Raw genomic sequence first — 22,139 nt, 5'->3', positions numbered from 1 at the left:
AACTTTTTGAATGTTCAATATATAAAAAGGGAAAGTCAACAAAGTCGATGTATCCGGCTAACAGCTTTCTTTCAAATTGGAACATTATTTTCGATATCTACAGTACAGTATGCCCCCCTGACAGATGCTGTATATTGCTCCATGGGACTCTTACAGATAATTATTCTAGGTACCATGTATTTTTGTTCAAGACACCATGGAGTTGATTTATGAAGGCTACATTGTCGAGACAGCATATAACTATTTTCCTGACAATGACACCAGATGTTAATTTTCTGCGTGCTGTAGATTTATTAGAATCAGCAGAAATGTAATTTTTTTTTACTCTAATATAATATTGATACAATTCAGCCATGTTGCAAACATCATTAGAAGTCAATTATCGACACAATTACAAGGTTATTTCTACATATTTTAAACAATGAAATTGCTAAAAGACCAGGGGGCCTATGGAGTAAGCGTTCATAAGCCACTTATCAAGCACTTATCGTCCCGCAAAAATTGCTCATAAAAAAAAATCACTGAGGTAGCGGTGATAAGCCACTTATCGACGCTTTTCGGCATGTTGATAAACTCGCGCAATTCTAGTAGCAGTGATTAGGCTATGAACGCCTATCACCGCTCTAGAATGGTGATTTTATCACAAAATCCTCACGCCAGAAAAAGTTGGCGGGAAGGTGCTGGAAACCTGCAGAGAAGCGGCGAGATGGGACTTAGAAAAAAAATGCATTTTCCTGCATAGGATTGATGCCGGGAATCTCTGGAGCTGATACCCATTAATATAAGCACCAGAGACCCCTGGCATGAATCCTATCCAATAAAAATGCATTTACAGTAAACTTTATTACCATAGCGGATAGCCTCAGGGACCCCCTACTTCCCGAGATACAGGCCCCGTTATGGGGTGCCGGTATCTCCTATGCATTTAAATGTCCGCGTCACGTGACCGTGGGAATAACATGCATAGGAGATACCGGCACCCCATAACGGGGCCTGTATCTCGGGAAGTAGGGGGTCCCCGAGGCTGAAACCAATGCGGTTCAGCTCAGGAGACCCCCTGCTCATCTAAACTAATAACAAAATGAAAATATATACACTTATATTTCGGGCGAGATTGGCACAGGGAGAGACGGCTCTCTCAGAGCAGCTCTCTCTGCAGCAGATACAACTCGCCGGGTAAGGCCTTTTCAGAGGTTCGTTCATAGATCACCGGCTAATCGCCCTTTTTGTGAATTTTGCTATGACAGGTAATCAAGGCATTCTGAATACCGTGATAGCAAAGCTCATAAAAACGGTGATTTAAATGGCCCGCCAATTTTTTTATGAACCTTTAGCGCTTAGGTCCCCAGGAATCAGAATCTATTGAGTATATTACTTTCATTTGTTAAGACTGATTGATTATCCAGCTGGGAAGAGATTTTGAGAGTGGAAATCGAAATTGGCCAGGTATTGGGACTGCTATATTTGTGTACTTTATACTCAAAGCCGACAACAGAATTGTCTCTCCTCCTCCCCCACAGCATGTCTTTCTCTCTCTGTGCCCCCAGCATGTCTTTCTCTCTCTGTGCCCCCAGCATGTCTTTCTCTCTCTGTGCCCCCAGCATGTTTTTCTCTCTCTGTGCCCCCAGCATGTCTTTCTCTCTCTGTGCCCCCAGCATGTCTTTCTCTCTCTGTGCCCCCAGCATGTCTTTCTCTGCCATCTTCCACCAGCATGTCTTTCTCTCTCTTCCCCCCTGCCCCCCCCCCCCCCACCAGCATATCTTTCTCTCTCCTCTCCCCAGCATGGTTTTTTTTCACTCACTCCAGCATGTCTTTCTATCTCCTCCCCCCTCCCCACCCCAGCATGTCTTTCTATCTCCTCCCCCCTCCCCACCCCAGCATGTCTTTCTATCTCCTCCCCCCTCCCCACCCCAGCATGTCTTTCTATCTCCTCCCCCCTCCCCACCCCAGCATGTCTTTCTATCTCCTCCCCCCTCCCCACCCCAGCATGTCTTTCTATCTCCTCCCCCCTCCCCACCCCAGCATGTCTTTCTATCTCCTCCCCCCTCCCCACCCCAGCAGGTCTGTCTCCGCCCTCTTCCCCCAGCATGTATTTCTCTCTCCTCCTCCCTCCACCGCATGTCTCTCTTCTCCTCCCCCCAGCATGTTTTCTCTTTCTCCCCAGCATGACTTTCTCTCTCCTCCTCCCCCAGCATGTCTTTCTCTGCCCTCCCTCCACAGCATGTCTCTCCTCTCCACTCCCTCAGCATGTTTTTCTCTCTCCTCCTCCCCCTACAGCATGTCTCTCCTCTCCCCACCCAGCATGTTTTTTTCCTCTCTCCCCAAGCATGTCTTTCTCTCTCCTCCCCCTCCCCCCCCCCCCCCCAGCATGTCTTTATCACACTTTTCAGGGCCGGAGTACGGCATAGCACTGTTTAGTACATAAGACCCTAGATGATTTGCAATAATTACAATGGTAAAACTTACATAACCATAATGCTCGCCCTAACCCTACCTTCTAGGAAATTTAGGGAGAATCAGTACAAAATAGATGGAAAGTGCCATTAATCTTAAAAAAGATTGAGAGGGCAGAGTAAAGGAATGTGGGAAATAAACACACAGATCTCAATGCTCACCCTGCATGTCAAATTCCTTTCCTAAAATGGCAACACTGAATTCCACAACCTCTAATTGTTATTAGACCTGCTGTATGACATGGGAGCTATAATAAAAGAGATTCTTACTCACGTGTCGTTGGGGATGCTTTTTTTTTCAGCATAATGCAGTTGAATGTAGTTCTTTGATTTTAAAAAGTCTACATCAGTGGGTTTCAACCTTTTTTTAGGGTTAAGGAACCCCAGCATTCGATTGTGAAATTCTGGGGAACCCCAACCCTCGCCCATCTCACGCCCCGTCTCTCGTGTCTCTCTCCTCTCTCTCTCAATCTCCCCATCATATTCTCTCCCTTACGCTCCCCCTCTCTTGTCTATACACAACACTCTCCCCCTCTTACTTAGAGTACACACACACACAAACACACTCTCTCCCCCTCTCACTTATATACATAAACACACACAATCCCCCACTCACTAACACACACACACACTCTCACTTTAAGGCAGCTAACACACACACACACACAAAATTGAGTTGACTACCGTCTTTCCTTCCACAAGTAAATGATTTCAATTTGTACCACGGAACCCAAATTAGAATCTGCACTTGTTTTGAAATGAGCTCAAAACCTTTTTATATATATATAGCAGCACTGTGAACAACAACACACCGTTTTTAATATTATATATATATATATATATATATATATATATAATATTAAAAACGGTGTGTTGTTGTTCACAGTGTTGCTATCTGTACAGAGCATTTACATAATCAATTACTCTTTTTCCAAAGAGGCATAGGAGAACACACACACACACACACACACACACACACACACACACACACACACACACACACACACACACACACACACACACACACACACACACACACACACACACACACACACACACACACCCAACCCTGGTTGAAAATCACTGGTCTACATTCTCACGTCCTTCTTTTAACTTGGAAAAGCAAGACATAGTAAACCAAGAGTAGTGACATAAATTTCCATGTGATTTATTTTTTTATTGTTTAATATAAACTACTTGGAACTGATTGTTTCACAGTTTTTAGACCTAAATTAGCACAACTTTACCCAAAGTCCAAGGACACACATTTTTCTTTCTTGACGTAAAGTGATACCCACAGGATACATATGAAATCAGGCACAGGAAAGCAAAGTCATTCTATAAACTCAGGCAGGCATACATTTATAGGGGTCAATGTCAAAATGGATTTGAAGCAAAAGGTGACACAGTTTGCTCACTTGCATGTCATTTCCCAGAATCCCTTGCTGCAGTGAAAGCACTGCATGCAAGGAGATAATGGTGAAAAGCATGGTTGTAGGCTTGTCTAAGACATTTGAATGTCCTCACAAGAAATATATTTTCATTTGCTATAAATTCAAAGGAATATTGAAAAAAAAAAAAAGTGTTCTAAACAATGGAGCATAATGAGGTCAGGTTTCTGCCAACCTGAAATAACCATTATTCATTTTGTTACTTACAATTAGGGATGGGAGAATCTGCCCTAACCCATTTCCCGGATTTTCTCGCATTTTCCCCCCAAAATCCGTTTTGTGGTGTAAAATCCACAGGCGGATTTGTAGAATCCAATCTGTGGAATCAGCAATCCGTTGACGGATTCTTAAAAAAATCCGTCCGTGAGCTGCAGAGTGGATTGGTAATAATAATAAAAAATCCGCAAAACGCAAATCGCCCTTTTGGAGATTGGTCTTCGTAAATTTGTGAACCAAAGGGACTGGCCGATCCGCTGCAGACAACAAATCCACCAAATACATTTGCATATCTCTACTTGCCAAGGGACATTCTAACATTATTGAAAGATTGAAAAATACTTCTGCTACCAGCCCGGTATAATATTATGTTCAGTTCCAGATATTAGAAAATATAAAGAGCTTTTATAATAATGTTAAATATTATATTTTTGATGCTACTCTAAAACATTCAGAAAAAAAATACCATACTGTAGGTTTGGAGTACCACCAATTACAATGCAACTCGTTGAATGTCTTTGAAATATGTTTCTAAGCGATTAAACAGAAACCTTCAGCCCACACAAGGTTAACAGACCTTGGATTAAGAATTGAATTCTGCTATTTATCTAGACACTGCTTATTGTATTATTCTTATTTATTGTGAAAGACGTGAAACATGTTACTTGGGATTAAGCATAATGCCAAATAAAACATTCAATCAAATGACTTTTCTATTTTGAAAGCATTCTTGGCTGTACAAATTCATGTTCAGCTGTTATGAACCTATTGCTGCAGCAAAGTACTGTAATTAACCCCCCTCTATGACTGTACTTATGGTCTTACTAATATGTGGTCATATTTATAGTTGCATATAAATAATGTAGAATGCATATATAAATATATATTGCGCTCCCTAAGACTAGAGATGGGCGAATTATTTTGCGGATTTAGATCCGCAGCGAATTGGCCATTTCTTGTAACTTGTAACAACTATGTTGCAATGTACACCGCTCTGGTTGCTTCAGAGCAGGGAAACACATGTAACTTTAGCTGGGGATGGCTGGCAGCCTGTGAGCAGGAAAAATTCAGAGAAATAAATAATCCTGTTCCAGGACAATGGTATTCACTAAGAAAAATCACACATTTTCTAAAGTTCGGTAAAAAAATGCAAGATCGCTCTACTTTGTTTTTTTCAAAGACTCATCGCACTTACGCTGTTTGCTTAAACTGCAGCCTGGAATCTCCGTGCACAGCTCTTACAGGCGATCGTGCCGTTTTAATGTACATTTTAATAACACAGTATTGTAGCAGGGGGTCTCCTGAGCTGAACCACATTAATTTCAGCCTTAGGGACCCCCTGCTTCCCGAGTTACAGTCCCCGGTATGGGTCGCTGGTGTATCTCCTGCATCAGAGGTTTCATTAATGGTGGAAACTCCTCCTCTTCCTGAGGGAGTGAAGAGGTTAACGCCCTCACACTCTTCCAGGCCCAGGACATCCACACTCTAGCTTTCAGGCCTTCAGGGTTTTCCAATTAACTCCTCATTGGAAAGGGGAATTTAAAAGGCAGACATCTACAGTACTCCCTGTTCAGTGTTCCTGAACCAGCAGGGAAGCAGATTCCCAGAGGGTCTGCCTGGTAACAACTTGAACTCATGCTCAGCACAAAAGCTTCACAAGCATGCATGGATTCAAGAGGGTCTGCCTGGGTGCTGCTGGGACTCACACCAGGCACCGGAACCCAAAGCTACTAGCCTGCATGTATGCATGGCTTCACAGAGCATCAGAAGGCTGTTAAGGAAGTGGTGGAGTCTAATTCAGTAAATTAGTTTGAGAAAATGAAAATGTTTATGAGAGATATCAATATTGTACATGGAAAAAGTCTGAGATTTAAATGAGGTCTATGGCTGCGGTCTTCTTTCAATTTCTAGGATTCTGTTAAAATTTAGAGCAGCAAGGTTCATTTTGCTTCCACAGATAAAGCACTACATGATGGTGAAAGTAGAAAGCAAATTTTATCCATGACATTTGGTTAACACCATTGCACGGTTGTTGATGTTCCAGACTATAATAAGGTCAGCGCCGTGAGCAAGATTTATGAGAAAACAAGTCTTTTTCACTTCATCTTGGCACTGAACTCAATTCATCTCAAGGGCAATCGTTGTGAAAGGTTTTCAGAAGGTAGATTTTATGCCTTGCTCTCATCCACTTAAAAACAAAAAGAAGTAAGATACATTGGTACGAATAAAAATATCACAATAGAAAGTAATAGGGAAAAATAAAACAATGCAGATGGCAGTCTCAGGGGATAAGGTATGTTGCTTGCATCATTATTAGTTAGAGGCAACCCAATTTTGTGTGCAATTTTCTTTTTACATAGGTGTGATGCAGGGGGTATCAGGAGCTGAACCTCATTCATTTCAGCTCCGGGGACCCCCTGCTTCTGTACATACTTACTTCCATAGTAGGTGCTGGTAGCCGCTCTACTCAGCTAGCAGGGATCACGTAATGGCCGCTTTTCAAAGCTCTCGTGCTTGCCAGCCAGTAGGAAGCCATGACATCATCATTGCGGCTTCCTATTGGCCCATGTGACGCAGGAGCTTTAAAAAGCAGAGGGATACCGGCATCCCTTTTGGAGGTCTGTAACTCTTGAAGCAGGAGGCCCCCAGAGCTGAAATTAATGGGGTTCAGTTCCCGGTGACCCCTTCCTTCAATCTTGTGTAAAAAAAGAAAGCTTTGCACAAAAAATAAATCACTGCCCTGGATTGCTCCTTTAATTGTCTAATATTAAATGTGGTTGTAATAATAACAATAGCGTCCAGTGTATGGAGTGCAATTATTTTGTAGTTCATACAAAAATCATCAATGTTGAAGCCTCCATATTTATTATACATGACATTCCTTAAAAACAACATTTAAGGACAGGATACATTTTCAGCAATAAGGGAACGTAAATAAACTAAAGTAGCTCCTACGTGTTTCTCAATTCATCTAATTTAAGACTTCTCAATTCAAGCGGCAGGCTAAGAGATGCAACATAAACAAACAACCAGATTAGATTAAGAATAAGATTATTATTTCAATAAAACAGATCATTTGATTGGCCTGATTTGTGTGCCCTCCCTGCAGTGTAATATCCAATCCTGCAGTGAAATCATGGAGGACAATTTCCTCTCTCTCACTAACAAAATTGCAAAACGATCAATCAATGTTGTTTCAGTGTGGCCGCTTCCCAGGGGTTTCGCAGTGCAGATTATTATGGTGAATGGTGAGTATTTGAGGCAAGTGCCCAAATGCTTCACAGAAGAGCTGGTTCTTAAAGGATTTCTTTACAGCATGGAAGGTGCGAGCTTTATTGATGTTAATAATAATAATAGCATGTTCTTGTATAGTGCTGCTTGTTGTACGCAGCGCTTTACAGAGACATTTTGCAGACATGTCCTGCCCCATGGATCTTACAATCTATGTTTTTGGTGCCTGAGGCACAGGGAGATAAGGTGACTTGCCCAAGGTCAAGAGGAGCCGACACCGGGAATTGAACCAGGTTCCCCTGCTTTAAACTCTCAGTGCCAATATCTAACTCCTTCTGAGAATGCTCTTTTCTCCAATTCTACTGGGTGTGCAATAAACTCCAAATCACATACAGGGTATCTGAAGTGTTATTCCACTAAATGGGCAGTGTGAGGGGTTGATTTGGAGAACAGCAGTTACTTGAGTTTGTAACTTGTTGCTTATGGATATTTTAAGTTCAAATTGTAGCTGTAGTAATTTTGAAGATTTTGTTCCTGTATGTTGCAGTGAGGATGCAAATACACGGGATTGTCTGAGGATCGCCTTTTATTCAGCCTCAAAATATGAAATATAAGAAGAGCTTTCTTTCAGCATAATAGAACAACAAAACAAAAAGTCCCGAACAGGGCTGTGCCCTTTTACTGAAGGCACCGTCTTTTGTTTCGGTCATGGCTGTGCCCTCAGGGAAATAGGTTATACATTCCTTAGGGCGTCTGCAAGCCCTTGTAGGAAAGAAGACTTCAAGTCCAGCGTTCTCCAATGGAGTAAAGACAAACATCCATATAACAACATACCTTGAAAAGGGGTTTCATATGCTCTCCTCCTTCAGAGTTCCAGGATGAGTATACTCCTGGTTTAAAGAACCCAGACTAAGGGAAGAGATAGCCTTTTATAACCCCCTTCCCCCCCTAATGAGCCAGCTGAGAACAGGCTAATTAACTCAGCCTGCTCTCAGAATGGGATTTAAACCGGTCACTGCTGGGTTCAGCAGCTAAACATACGTTTATACCGAGACAGGTACTCTACCCTGTCGCACTGAAACACATTATTGTTACAGTAGGCAGCAAGGCATGCCCATATAGAGGTTAAGCCCGCTTGCTACGCCTCCCTATAGGGTGGCAACACACTGAAAACGTTACATTTGCCATCTCAGGGATAGAAAATGTCACAGCCCTGGTAATGGTTTACTTACTGTGAACATGTCAGATTTGATGTGTCTTAAACTATGTTACGTGTTATCTGTGTGTCTCATTGTTTGCCTGGGCTAGAACAAAGGCCAAGTACCAAGCACACAATGAATGAGACGGCTAGCCTTTGTGTGGCACCAGGTGCAGTGCTTATGGACAACGGTGAGGTGGGAAAGGGCGAAGCCGCCTGCGGGAAGTGTACACACTCCCAAAGTGAAGCATTTTTCTCTCCCTGGTATCAAAGCCTCTACCCCTGTGTGAGATTTAGAGCTAAATCAGGAACCAGGACTTGGGTCCTGGCCCCATTGGCTCGGTTCCTATTGGTCAGTTCCAATTGCTATCAAGTCCTTAGGCACTGGCTACGCCCATAGCCCTAATAGGTCCATTCCTGTTGCACCCTTCTCTCTTGATTGGCTCAGCAGAGGAAGTGTCTACACTGATTGGTCAGTATCCGATTCTCTATGTTTCCAAATAGAGGATGGGAATATATAAAAACCAACACCAACGTGCTCCACAGTTGTTCATGGTTGGTCTCAGTGACTAGAGGCCAACGGTAGTGTGAACTGTGTGACTAGAGGTGGTCAATCCATGGTACCAGGAATGGATTGATCAAAGCGAGATGCAGGGAAAACTCACTTTGGCAGCACACTGCACAGCACAGGGAGAAAGGTGTCAACTGTATTCCCTTTTCTTGGTGAGTTATTGCCTTGTTTTGTACTGTTTTCCTCCCTGTTGCCTTCGAACAAAATTAACCTTATTTAACCTCTGCGTTCTGTTTGGTGATTGTGATCCCCAAAAGTCTGGTCAGACTACCCTAATCATACCAATCATAATTACAGCAGACATAGAATACACATACTTTTAACATTTAGAATGGAGCAGGAAAGGACCCAAAAACCAAATATGTACAAAGGGTACTTTATTGTGTCATGAGACCCATCCAATGCGTTTTGAACATCACAGCGTTCTTTATCAAGGATAAAGAACGCTGTGACGTTCGAAACGCGTTGGATGGGTCTCCTGACACAATAAAGTACCCTTTTTACATATTTTGATTCTGGGTCCTTTCCTGCTCCATTCGGTTCGTGCGCTCCTCCTAATTTTTTTACTCCTGCATACCAGCACTGGAAGCTGCACAGCCAGCCAGCCAGCCACACCAAGGAACATGAGTACTTTGCTACTTAGGGGAACCTACCAATGAGATTGATCGTGGGTGGGCTTGTACTACCCACTACCTGTCTTCAGGAGGACTGTACCCATTATTGTTGTTGCATTATCACTACTCTATATTTGTGATTACGGATTTCCTTTGGATGGTGGCTCTGGCATTATATCATCATTGGCCTGGCATTTGGGCGCTTTTGCCATTTCTCTAACCTTTAGAATGTCCTTATGACGTACAGATGTAGTACGGTTTACTGCCAGCATGGGCGCCGTGATGGGTGTCTAAGTCCGCGGCAATCATTTACGTTTTGCGAAGTGACCGCAGCTGACTCGTGAGTGCGCTATGACCAGAAAAAACAGAATTTTAGCATTGGTCGCCGTACTCTGCAGTAATGATAGGCAGCATTAATGTGCTAGTGTCTCTTTAATCTAAATGCAATGTAACCCATACCTTATTCCCGTTCATTTCATGATACCATAATATCCTCCTATATTTTTAAATGTACAGTAACCCCAACACTTTTTTTCCCTAAAAACTTCAGATGACTAAAGAGTATTTTTAAAGTATGAATTTTTTTTATTAGAGTAAATGAAAGTTTAGAGATAATGACTAAAGAGCTTGAATGGAACGCATATGCGTGCCTTTAATTTCTGCGTATGCGTGAATTATAGTACGGTATTGGCCTTGGCACGCCAGAGCACTATTGATACATATTGATTGCACGTCAAAGCAAAAATGCATGCTCAAACTGCTCCAAATAGGAATTTGGCCAACTCTAAGTGGAAGTGAAGCCCCTTCCATATCCATTTACATCAGCCAGGGGCTTGGAATTGGGGTGAGGGAGGGGGACACATCTGTTCTCTTTTGGAGGGATCATCTTGCTGGGGCGGCTAGCTCCAGTCCTCAAGGGCCAACCAAAAGGCCAGGTATTTGGGATATCCCTGCTTCAGCACAGGTTGCTCAATCAGTGGCTCAGTCGACTGAGACACTGATTGAGCCACCTGTGCTGAAACAGGGATATCCCTAAAGCCTGACTTGTTGGTGGCCCTTGAGGACTGAAGTTGACTGCCCCTATCAAACGGTATACCCCCTAATGCTGGAGGTCCAAGGGCGCTCTGCTGTGTCCTTCAAGGAAAAGTACAAGAAATGTACAACTTCTTTGTAATTCAAAATTGGCACAAGATATGCATTTTATGTTGTACTGACTACTGAACAAAGTCTGCAAGCTCTACTGCAGGGGTGGGCAAACTTTCTGTGCTGTGCCCCCACCTGCCAGCCCCTGTTCTCCCGCCCCCCTTTACCTAATATCCAGCGTCAAATGACGCACGTGGTCAAGTGACGTCACGTGACCCAGAGGTGTCATTTGACGACAGTTGCTATGGCAATGCGCACGTCACATAACCCTGTGGCGTCATTTGACACGCGTTGCCATGGCGACATGTTGTCGAAGATAAGTTAGGAGACGTCCGCGCCCCTCAGATTAACCTTGCGCCCCCCACTTTGCGCACCACTGCTCTACTGGATCTGCTCAGGGCTTAAGCTGCACAATTGTATAATGTATTGTATCTCTGTTGTACCTTTTGCTCGGCCATTACTGTGAGTGCTCATTTGCATGTCATTACCCAGAGTCCCTGGCTGCAGTGGAAGCACTCTATTCTAAGCGACAATGGTGAAAGGTAGGGTTGCAGAACTGTCTGAGAAATTCATTTATGTTCTCACAAGTAGAATTTTTATTTGCTTTGCCTTTAAAAATGCTTTGGTACATATTTATTTGGAAATCCACACATCACAGTAATTTCCACATTAACTAATTATTGTGGTAATACAGTATCTGTAAAATATATAGATATCATTTAAAAATCAGTGCCTGCTGTTTCAAAATGAGAAAATATGAAGTTTCCTATATCATTTAGGAATTAATAATAAATAAATAAACATAATGAGACCATGTTTCTGTGTGAAGAAGGATTAATTTTACCGATCAAGTATTGGATGTTCACTTCGGTGACGGAATGGCCTCCTTAAAAGCGTCAGCGAAGAGTTTCACACAGCAACTTCTTTAAAAAAAAAAGTTAGTCCCTTACCTCCCATACTGGTAGAAAACAGGTTGCAGTACACTTTAAATCATCAGTGCCAAACAGTAAAACAAAAATAGCATGATACATACAAAAAAGGTGATCAGTGCGCAGCTAAAGCATGGTCCCACATACAGTGCTAACAAATAAACACAGTGCAAAGTGAAAATAAAACAATAGTTTGACCTTGTGAGGGAAGTCACTATAGTTGCGTCTGCAGCCTTTCTTGAAGGGGTGGCTCGACACCCCTACAACTAGAGAAAAGACACAAAAACAGGGCGCACAACGCACATAGTGAAGTAAAGTAAAAAAAGTGAATTTACTAAAAAATTAAAGGTTCTGCGTACATCAATAATGAATAAAACAGGCAATGGGTTAGTGGGGTTACCACACAGAGAGAAGGCCGGAGTCACAGCTCTTCGACGGAGGCAGTTTGAACCACAGGATACCAGCAGTCATCAGCCGGGAAAGGAACCTCCCTGGAGCCTTGAATCACGTCTCCCTCATCTCAGGGTAACCAGATGGTGGGGACCGGTGAAAAGTCCCGTGAAATGTCCCGTAGCAAGCATCTGTGCTTCTCTCTGTGTGGTAACCCCACTAACCCATTGCCTGTTTTATTCATTATTGATGTACGCAGAACCTTTAATTTTTTAGTAAATTCACTTTTTTTACTTTACTTCACTATGTGTGTTGTGCGCCCTGTTTTTGTGTCTTTTCTCTAAAAATAGCATGAGTCTGCAAATAAGCAAAACGTCCTTCGTTTTGGCACAGAGAGGGAGTTCTAATCTGTGCCCCAGATCAGCCCTCTCGGAATCTGCTCTCTTGCAAGTTGTGACTCTGTGACTCCTTATAAACCAATCAGGAGTAGATTAGATGAATCTGTGGGTGCCCCTGATTATGAGGAGGATGGATTCATTCCAGCAAGGGGAAGTAATACTTTTATTTATTTATGGTGTACATTGATTGCAAATGTGAGCCACTAAGGTAAGGACAGGAGGTAAGTAATTTATTTTAACATTGTATATTTGCTATTTTTTTCCATTTTAGCTTACCACTGTTTGCCAATGTGGCTATCTAGGCCCCCATTGAGAGAGCCTAGGTAGCCACTGTGACAATCAATGGTTTTATAGTTAAAATGTATTTGAAATGTATATTTAATGTAATGTTGCTTTTTTTATACGTTTCTATTTGTGAGTTAATGCCCAAAACCACTAAGATACACATTTGGCTAAAATGGATATTGGACATTAGTCTAGAGGGGGCGGAGTAGGTGATACATTATTTGCGGTCTTTCTGGCGTTCATTCTGTTCCGATAAATATCAGAACGGGATGAATAGCCGTTTTTCCTCCATCTCATACTGAAGCAGATAAGGAAGGACACAGAGGAGGAAGAGTTAAGGGAAGAGTTTTCGCTGTTCAACATTGCAATTGGACAAAACATTTTCCATAGCAAAACTGTTCTAAAATAACATGGGAAGTGGGAACAAGTACACAACCGAAACAGTCTACTCATTTTCGGTAATTTAGGGTCACTATGTATATAATGGTATCCCCTTTTCAACCTTTGTATAAAATATTAGTGAAGGTTTCTCTGTGCTTGGTGACTTTGATATGATATAATCAAAGTTTGACATATCTAATCTGTTGATATACAGTAGGCTGCATCTTTAGATACTGTCGAGAATTCAGCTGAATGAAAATGTTTTAAAAGCCTTAACCTATTAGGCAAATAACACATAATTGGCTTCATTATTCCTGACTACAAAGTACGACTTGAAAATGCATCTGTTAACATGGATAACTTGAAAGTTGAAATAACATTCAAATAACGTAATGTGTGCACTTGGCATAAAATTATTATTCTTGTGTAAATGTTGTTTATATCGTGTTCTGTTTGAAATACTTCACAAATATACTCCACATACATTAAATCTTAAGCCCTTTTTTTTTAGGTCTGGGGACTGGCGTTGTGCATCCTTGCAGTATATGACTGCCACATTGTACAATGGAAGCGCATACACCCAAAGGTATATGATGGAGAAGAGGATGAGGTTACAGTGCATAAATATTCTCTCTTGCTAGTGGTGTTACAATCAAAGGAAGGTGACAACTAATCAGGCGTGGCATAATAATGGGCATTTTTACATTGCTGACAGCAATGTGTCTGCCAACAAGCTCAGTCCGAAAATGTTTACATACAGTATAATAAACATAAAAAGTAATATTACAATCTTTTAACAACGTGTACTTTCCGTTTCAGAGTCCTGGAGCATTGTCTTTCATCAAATTGGGACGTGAATGGGATCATTAATAAACAGTTGATATCCGACCTTGATTCCATTAAAACGGGAATCACATTCATTATTTTTTTTTGCAATCAATAATTTACTAGGTCTATAGAAACTTAGAAGTGCATCAGGAGTATCAAGTAATGGACCAAATGTGATGCATTTCTTTAAGAGCGAGGAATGTTACATGGAGCAGCCATGCACTGAAGCTGGAGAGTGTTATGCTCAAGGGAATCACGAGGATCTATTTCTCTGCTGAAAGGAAATGATAGTGAATTAAGGTAGTAATATCCCAGCAGGCATGGTGGAGACTAACACGGTAAAGTAATTAAAATGTTTTAGATGGACAGAAAGGTATTTGAAAAATAGCCAAGAGTCAAATGGGATGTACAGTACTGTAAGGTTTTACAGGAGATGAGGGAAATGGGCACAGTAAGTGAATCACGTCATCCTAATTTTAACAAATTTATGCTTCTGAATAGAGAGCCACACAAGTCTTTTCCTCAAACACGATCAAGACTACACATGTCCCTTAACCAGAACCGCAAGCCAAAGTACTCTACTTAAATAGAAATATATAGTACCTACAAACAATGAGTACAGTATAAGTGTGGATTTCCCAAAACTTAAGAAACAGCATTAAATATGTAATATATAGGGCCACATTTACTAAGTGGCACTTAGTCATAAGCCACCTTATGGCACTGTAATGGACCCTATGGCTCATTCACATGAATGGTCCATAAGTGCCTTTTGGCTTAGCAAATATAGAACATGGTGTTATACTTTATTCATGGTCATACATCAATATATTTATTCTGAAGGTGAGTCCAAGAGAACGAGAGGAGGGTCAAGAGCTAGGGCAGGAGTGGGCAGCTCCAGTCCTCAAGGGCTACCATCAGGTCAAGTTTTCAGGATATCCCTGCTTCAGCATAGATGGCTCAATCAGTGGCTCAGTCAAAGATATGAAGCTGGGATATCCTGAAATCCTGACCTGTTGGTGGCCCTTGAGGACTGGAGTTGCCCACCCCTAAGCTAGGGCCACACGATGTTTCACTAGTGGATCTCTGAAGAAAGCTTTTTTTGATACTGCTGTGATATAGTATATTTTTGCAATTACATTTTCCATTGGCTTTATTTTTCTGCCTTCAGGGGCCAATGAGTACTGACCAGGTGGCAGTACCAACTCTGCTTAACACCTGGGCTGGGGCACATACATTAACATGATAGAATTGATAGTTATTCTTTAGCATTCACACAAACGCTTTTACTCAATATCCTAAAATAATAACTAATATTTTAAAATGAATAATGTCATCAGCAACACACCGTAGCACTAACCAGTCACATTATTAATATTATACAAACCGTAATCTTTAAATAGATCTTTTAAATCTGTACATATTTTCAGGAGAAAATGTCCTTTCTTAAGATTGTGCCAGCTTTTGCTACATTAGTATGCTACCCTTTAATTCATGCACTTCACAGTAACTGAGCATAAAGGATTTGATATGAATCAAATATTTTCTGCATTCTTCTCTGCCATGTAACAGACCCACTGTGACGTATAGATCTAAAACTCTAGTTAACAAACAGAGTAAAGACAGAATTTGGTGATGCGCTGTACATTTTGTAAACAAATGTTTTCAAGTAAGTGCAGATGTAGCAAGGGTAACTGTCTCTTGCACTGGGGCAAGCTTCGGTCAAGCTTGCCAGGAGGAGTAACGCTGCAGAGGATTCGATACAGAAGCACGGACCCCCTGCAGCGTGACCGCGGCAGACACCGTCTCCGAAGCAGCAACGTTTTGCTGTCCCAGCTGCGGCTCAGGAGATACTAAAGCCACGCTCATGGTGGGGCTGTTGCTGTGTGCGCGCGCTTGCGTGACTCTTTACCTGATTTGCTATTGCAGTTCCTCAAGTGCTCACGGTGCTGTGTTCGTCGACGCTGCTACATTTTCCCGAGACAAGTCAATTTGAGATTTCAGGCTGCAGTCGCATGACGTCAGCGTCACGTGAGTCTGGTTCAGCCAATGAGGGGGAACCACCTCCGTGACGCGTTTGCCATGCCCCCGCCACGCCCCGCGATCGCCTCCCCAATCTCCTGTAACCTAGTGCACACATCGCTGGGGCTGCAGGAGTGCACGTGATGGCGCGCATGGTAGCATGCGCCGGTGCCGTCACCATGAGCTCGGCCTAAGGGTTGACCTGCTTTGACTGCAACACAGTTGAATCATTCAATTTAGACAAATATGTGACTGCCAGGATGTGACAGGTGGGGTCCCAAAGAAACCCTCCTTCTTAGATTTTCAGGCTGAGTGCAGCTATTTCTAACTCAAGTTGGAGCAAACACTTAATACCTGGAAATTAAAGAAAAACTCTAGGTGGATGTTTCCCCAAACAAAAAAAAATAAGTGGCCAGGTGCTTTAATTGTCCTTTGTTCCAATGTAGGACATTCCAAATGTGGTGGGAACATGGTTAGGCTTCTACTATGTGTTTTCGCCTGTAAATAACAGGTGGGCTACATACTGTATGTAACAAGTGGGTACTAGAGGTGTGTGGAACTATCAAAAATGCATGCACACAATTTTAAGTATTCAACCCCTGTGATGTATCGCCCTATTTATAGACTCAACATTAAGTGAATATAGCAATTTTAGAGAGAGAGAGAATCTAACGTTTTTAGAGAATTTCCCTGATTAGTATATGAAGCCAGATTGCAATGCACATTGGCATAATGATTGGCGGATCGCTTGTCAGGAAAACCTTTTTTCACAGCTCAAAAAGGGCAAATTTCACATGTCTCGCAACCTCATATAAACGTTTTGCACATCTTGTACTGGGCACTAACACACACTGCCACAAGTGGTCACAAACCAGAGGCAAACGTATCAAAGATTAAAACAAATAAAAATACGACTTGTGAGTACATCTGCATGTCTCTGCCTTTCTCCATTATCTCTTAGCATACATTGCAGCCAGGGATTCTGGGTAATGGCACGCAGTGTGTCAATTTTTGCTTCTCGTGCATTTTAGCATGGGCCGCTATAAGCTTATGCCTGCAGTATTACACGGCTTTGTAGCAAAGCCTGGGTTAAAGAAGTGAAGAGCCAGTTACCCTACTCACAGACAGCTCCTTTTGGGTCTCATCAGTGTGAGGATGATTACTGGCTATGCAATGAAGCTGATAGTGGGAAGTGGCTATAACCAGAAGACAAAGATACAAATATCGCTCACTGGCCGCGAGTGATCAGAGCATGACACATGCTGTCACTGCCAAATCGGTGATACCTGCAATTAAAGTCAATGGCAGATATCGCAGATTCTGGAGCGGTAGCGCGGATTGTGACTTGGTGACTCCCAGCCACTGTTTTGTCCATGTGATGCTGTTTATCCACAGATTCAAAACTGCAAATAAGCATCATATATAATCCAAAGGAATATTCGGAAATGTATACCTTTTCCACCAACAGATATTTCATTTTCTGCCTTTGTTTATTGTGACAACTGCTCGTTTAATTTTAGTTCATGTTCATCGTTTCACCTCATGATAATGTTAGGAGAAATGCCACCCAACGTAGGCACAACCAGTAGACTTGTGCTAAAGGTGAACATGCATTTCTAAATATTCAACGTTTCGCCTTTGTCAACACCCACCAAAACTTGGATTACAGAGCACGGCTGCCATATGGCAGATGTCTGGAGTCAGAGTTCTCTCTATCTACAGTAACAATTATTGCGTTGTTTCACCTCACCATTCATTAGGTAATTAAATCTACAATTTGAACTTGATGGTCCTTGAAAGTCTGAAATCTCTTTTCAAATCAGATTATATTTCTCTGGAAAAGCAAAAGATTTTCACATACAGTATGGAGAGTACAATTTGAATAATTAATTGAGAGAAAAGAATGAAATGCTACAGTACCTTTACCCGAACCATACATCAGGGCTCTTCAACTAGTTCTCCAAAGGCTCCAGACCAAAAAACATTTGGGAGTAGAGGAGTCATAACTTATTTGTAAAGTAATTTTAGATATATTTACTGTAATGATTTAGAAATTACTATATTTCAACATTTATAACATCTGTACCATATATATTTACACTACATTAACTTACCCGTCACTTGACAGACATTATTGCATACTGCATATATTTTAAAGGATAAACAATATGCTTTTAGAGGAGAAAAAGCACATAGTTTAGCATGACTATGCTAATATTCTGTATTTGAATTAGATCAGAATGCATTATGATGCCGCTAGCATGATCATCAATGTTGAGACCTTTCTTTGGAACAGTCAGTTATGTCTTTGCCTGGGGATTGTATGTACCAGTATAACGCATTGAACAGATTCGAACACTGCCTGAAGACTTGCTATATTTACATTGTTTGCTGTGGTTTCTGGGCAGTGTTTGTTGACCATACACAATGCCTACAATTTGAAATACACATCAAAATGATACGAAATACAACCGGAAGATAAACACGTCACTAAAATATTAAAATAGATCATTTTCATTGAGGAAAGGAATCCTTGTTTAAAAATCTGTCTGGAAAGTAGTTGTGTCTATATACATACAGCGCAGCCCACTTATAACGCTGTGCTTGGGGTCCAAAGAATCAAACGCGCTATAAGCGGATCGCGTTAGAAATAATGTACAATTGTATGCATTGTACAATAAAGTATTTAAGACACCAATAAACGTGTTGTAAAGTATTCATAAATAAGAAAATTGGGAGCCACGCTTGCATCGCGTTATAAGCGGATTCGCGTTGTAACGGATCGCGTTATATCGGAGTTCAGCTGTATACAGTATACACATCTCAGATATACGGATCAGATCATCTAAGCAGCACTATGCCATAAGATTCTCTACAGGGCTGGAAGACATCTACAGACTATTGCAATAAGTCTTCTGGTACTGGAAGGTGTCTTATAGACTAGCACTGCTCATTAATTATACAAATATTCGTAAAGTATACTTGTATAAAAGTAAAGTAGGAACAAGCAGATAAATATATTAGTGAATACATCAACTATATAAATATATTTTTGATTTCCCTGACTGCGCAGACATTCAACAAAGGTTAGAAGACTGTTTCTGTGCAGCTGCACTGCTGGCATGGAAACACGATATGCAAACTTCTACAGAGTTTTCCGTGCAAGCGGCTTTGTCTTTTACATGTCAACCTCTACAGTATTCCTGGAAAGTCAGTACAAGCTGGAACGTGATTGCTGTTTTGTATTCTGCTAGCCTTGCTGCATTATTTCATAGCACTCCTACTGTAAGTGCAGAAACATGGCAAACGACATAGAACACGTTTGTACATCTTGAAGGAGAATAAACATTTGCTAGAACTGTGTTCTTAAATACTGCTTAGGCCAGGTCCCCGCAGGGACAAGATCCGCCCCACAATGCCCCCTGCGGGGGGGGTGGGTGGGCGCCACGCTGCGCCGACAAACTCTTGCTCTCAAGAAAGTTGAGAGCAGGAATCGCGACAGAACGCTAGGCCACGCCCCACAGCAGTTCAGCCAATGAGGTCGAACCTGCCAGGTGATTTCATGGCCACGCTCCCGTAACTCCCCCATCACGCCCCCCTGTCTTCCCCCTGTAGCTCTCTGAAGACGCAGGCGCGCAGCGCAGGCAGGGTGGCCGCAGTCTTACACTGCCCCAGTATCCACTTCTGTTACCGCTTTCAAAGATTTGGAGAGTGACTATATACTCAAACATACTGTACCCATATAGTGCAAATACACTTAATTTTAATTCTAAGATGGAAAACAAATCATGGAGGCACGTAAACAAAGGCATATCACATTTTGTTAAGATTTCTCGTATGTGCAGCAGTTTAACTGTAAACTGTATGTTTAACCTTTTTGCACCACATTTAAGAGCAAATATATGTTTTCGATTTCAATGGACAGTTCCTCAATTTCCACAGATAAGCCAATGTTACACTTTTTCTTCAAGTAATGGAAGTGATAAGAATTCATCATCTAAGAGATAACTGCAAAGCAACTCCGCAACAATTTATATATATGCCCAGTTAGAAAATGGATGGGTTTGTTGACATGGTTTGACTCTGCCTAAACCCAGTGCCAGATTAAGGGGTGCACTGGCCGGACATTTGCCCGGGTCGCCAAATGAAAAGGGGTGCCGCATCTCGCCGCTTAACTTTTTGCTGCGGTGCTCGCACTCCGACTTTGGCACCATCTTTAAATGTCCGAGTCCGGCGCACCATTGTCAATGTTGGGGGACATTTTAAGATGGCGTGGGGATAGAGCGACGGGCACGCGTGGGCTCTGAGCGGCGGTGGCAGCAGCAGCAAGGGATATTGACCAGGGTCCTGGGCACCCTGTCTCGTGCTGCGTCTCGGTCAATGTCTCGTGTGGCCGAGCATCCCCATCAATCTCCCATTGCTGCTGCCACCGCTTTGAGTGCCGCAACCACCTGCTCCTCTGACACGCCATCTTTAAATGTCGCTCAACATTGATGAGGGTGCGCAGGACTCAGACATTTAAAGATGGCGCCGGGGTTGGAGTTCACACAGTTAAAAGACAAGCGGCGTATGTTGCACTTACCTTTTTGCCACCTTTTTGGACCTTCTCTTTCGGCGTGACAACGGGACGTCATGTTTCATCACATTGTCATGACATCATTTGATTCCATGACACTGCAGAAGGAGGGGCACCACATTTTTAGTCTGTCTCGGTCTGGCCCTGCCTAACCCCACCCAGGTTTTTTTTTTTGAGCCATGAAGTAAACTCTGTAATTTTGATTCACTCATCCCTGTCCCCTTGTGAAGAGACACACTCCACAGTCAAGAAACTATAATGTAGTCATTTCTTATTTTCTTGTTTCTTCACCTGGAATGAGAGTCCTGGCATTTTAGGTTGGCTAGAACCATCGCAGAAGACAGGTCATAGGGACACATGGTATTGGTTGGTGTATAGGTACACATACACATAAGTAACAATGATATTGGTTGCTGTACCATGTGCTTTCCTCCCTTTGCGATGACATCATGTATTTTATAATAGCCATTATAATCCGAAGATGATGTCGCAACTTTTAATTGGTGATCTTGCCTGCAGCCATATTTATCACTTTGTCAAAGTAACTACAAAAAATGAAAAGTCTTATTTCCCCCAAAAAAGTTGGGGGATCGAGTATCAGCTCAGAGGGATCCCCGGCCAGGAAAAGGTGGACCTAAAGAATAGTTTTGGGTGGTTTGTTGCTTTATAAAAAAAAAAAAGTCGAGGTGATACATACCATGAATTGATCAAAATAATTAGACACAGTAAAGACATAAAGTACAGTAATTGAAACCCACACAATATAGTGCTACGCTAAGAATACCCCTAACCGCACATCTTGATATGATAGTGTCCCAAGAATGCATAATCACCCTCTTGCATTATGCATAGGGATGTCAGTATGTCGGCCATGGTAGTCTATTAAAGTTTAATGCACCATTAACTTTAACAAAACATTTTTAATTGTCCCCTAGGTGGGAAGCAGGGGTCTCTGGAGCTGAACTGCGTTAATTCCAGCTCCGGTGACCCCTTTCCGCTCCAAAATACTTACATCAAAAGGTAATGCCGGTGTCTCTTGTATGTTTAAAATTCCTGCATCATGTGGGCCAATAGGAAGTCGCAAGGAATGATGTTGTAGCTTCCTATTGGCCAGCAGGACATGGGACAAATACATATTTTCTGTGCCTAGCCGGAGCTGCTGCTGGCATCACTTCAAGTATCTCCGGAAGCAGGGTGTCCACAGAGCTGAAATCCACGGGGTTTAGTTCCTAAGACCCCCTGCTTCCCACATAGTACAAAAATAAGAGGTAATGCCATTAATATTAAATACTGAACTAAAGACTGCAGAATAGATGCGGCATATGCCGTATTAAAATGAAGACCGCCATTTTGTCTGAATATTCAGTATGTGAGAATATTTGGTATAATATTAATAGGAAGAATAAACAAAAGGTACTAAGTAACTCTCTTGTTTTTCATATTTATTCATGTA

This window comes from Ascaphus truei, chromosome 16 (assembly GCF_040206685.1).
Source record: "Ascaphus truei isolate aAscTru1 chromosome 16, aAscTru1.hap1, whole genome shotgun sequence".
Taxonomy (NCBI): Eukaryota; Metazoa; Chordata; class Amphibia; order Anura; family Ascaphidae; genus Ascaphus; species Ascaphus truei.
The sequence above is the reverse complement of the archived record's forward strand: the minus strand, read 5'-3'. Positions refer to the sequence as shown.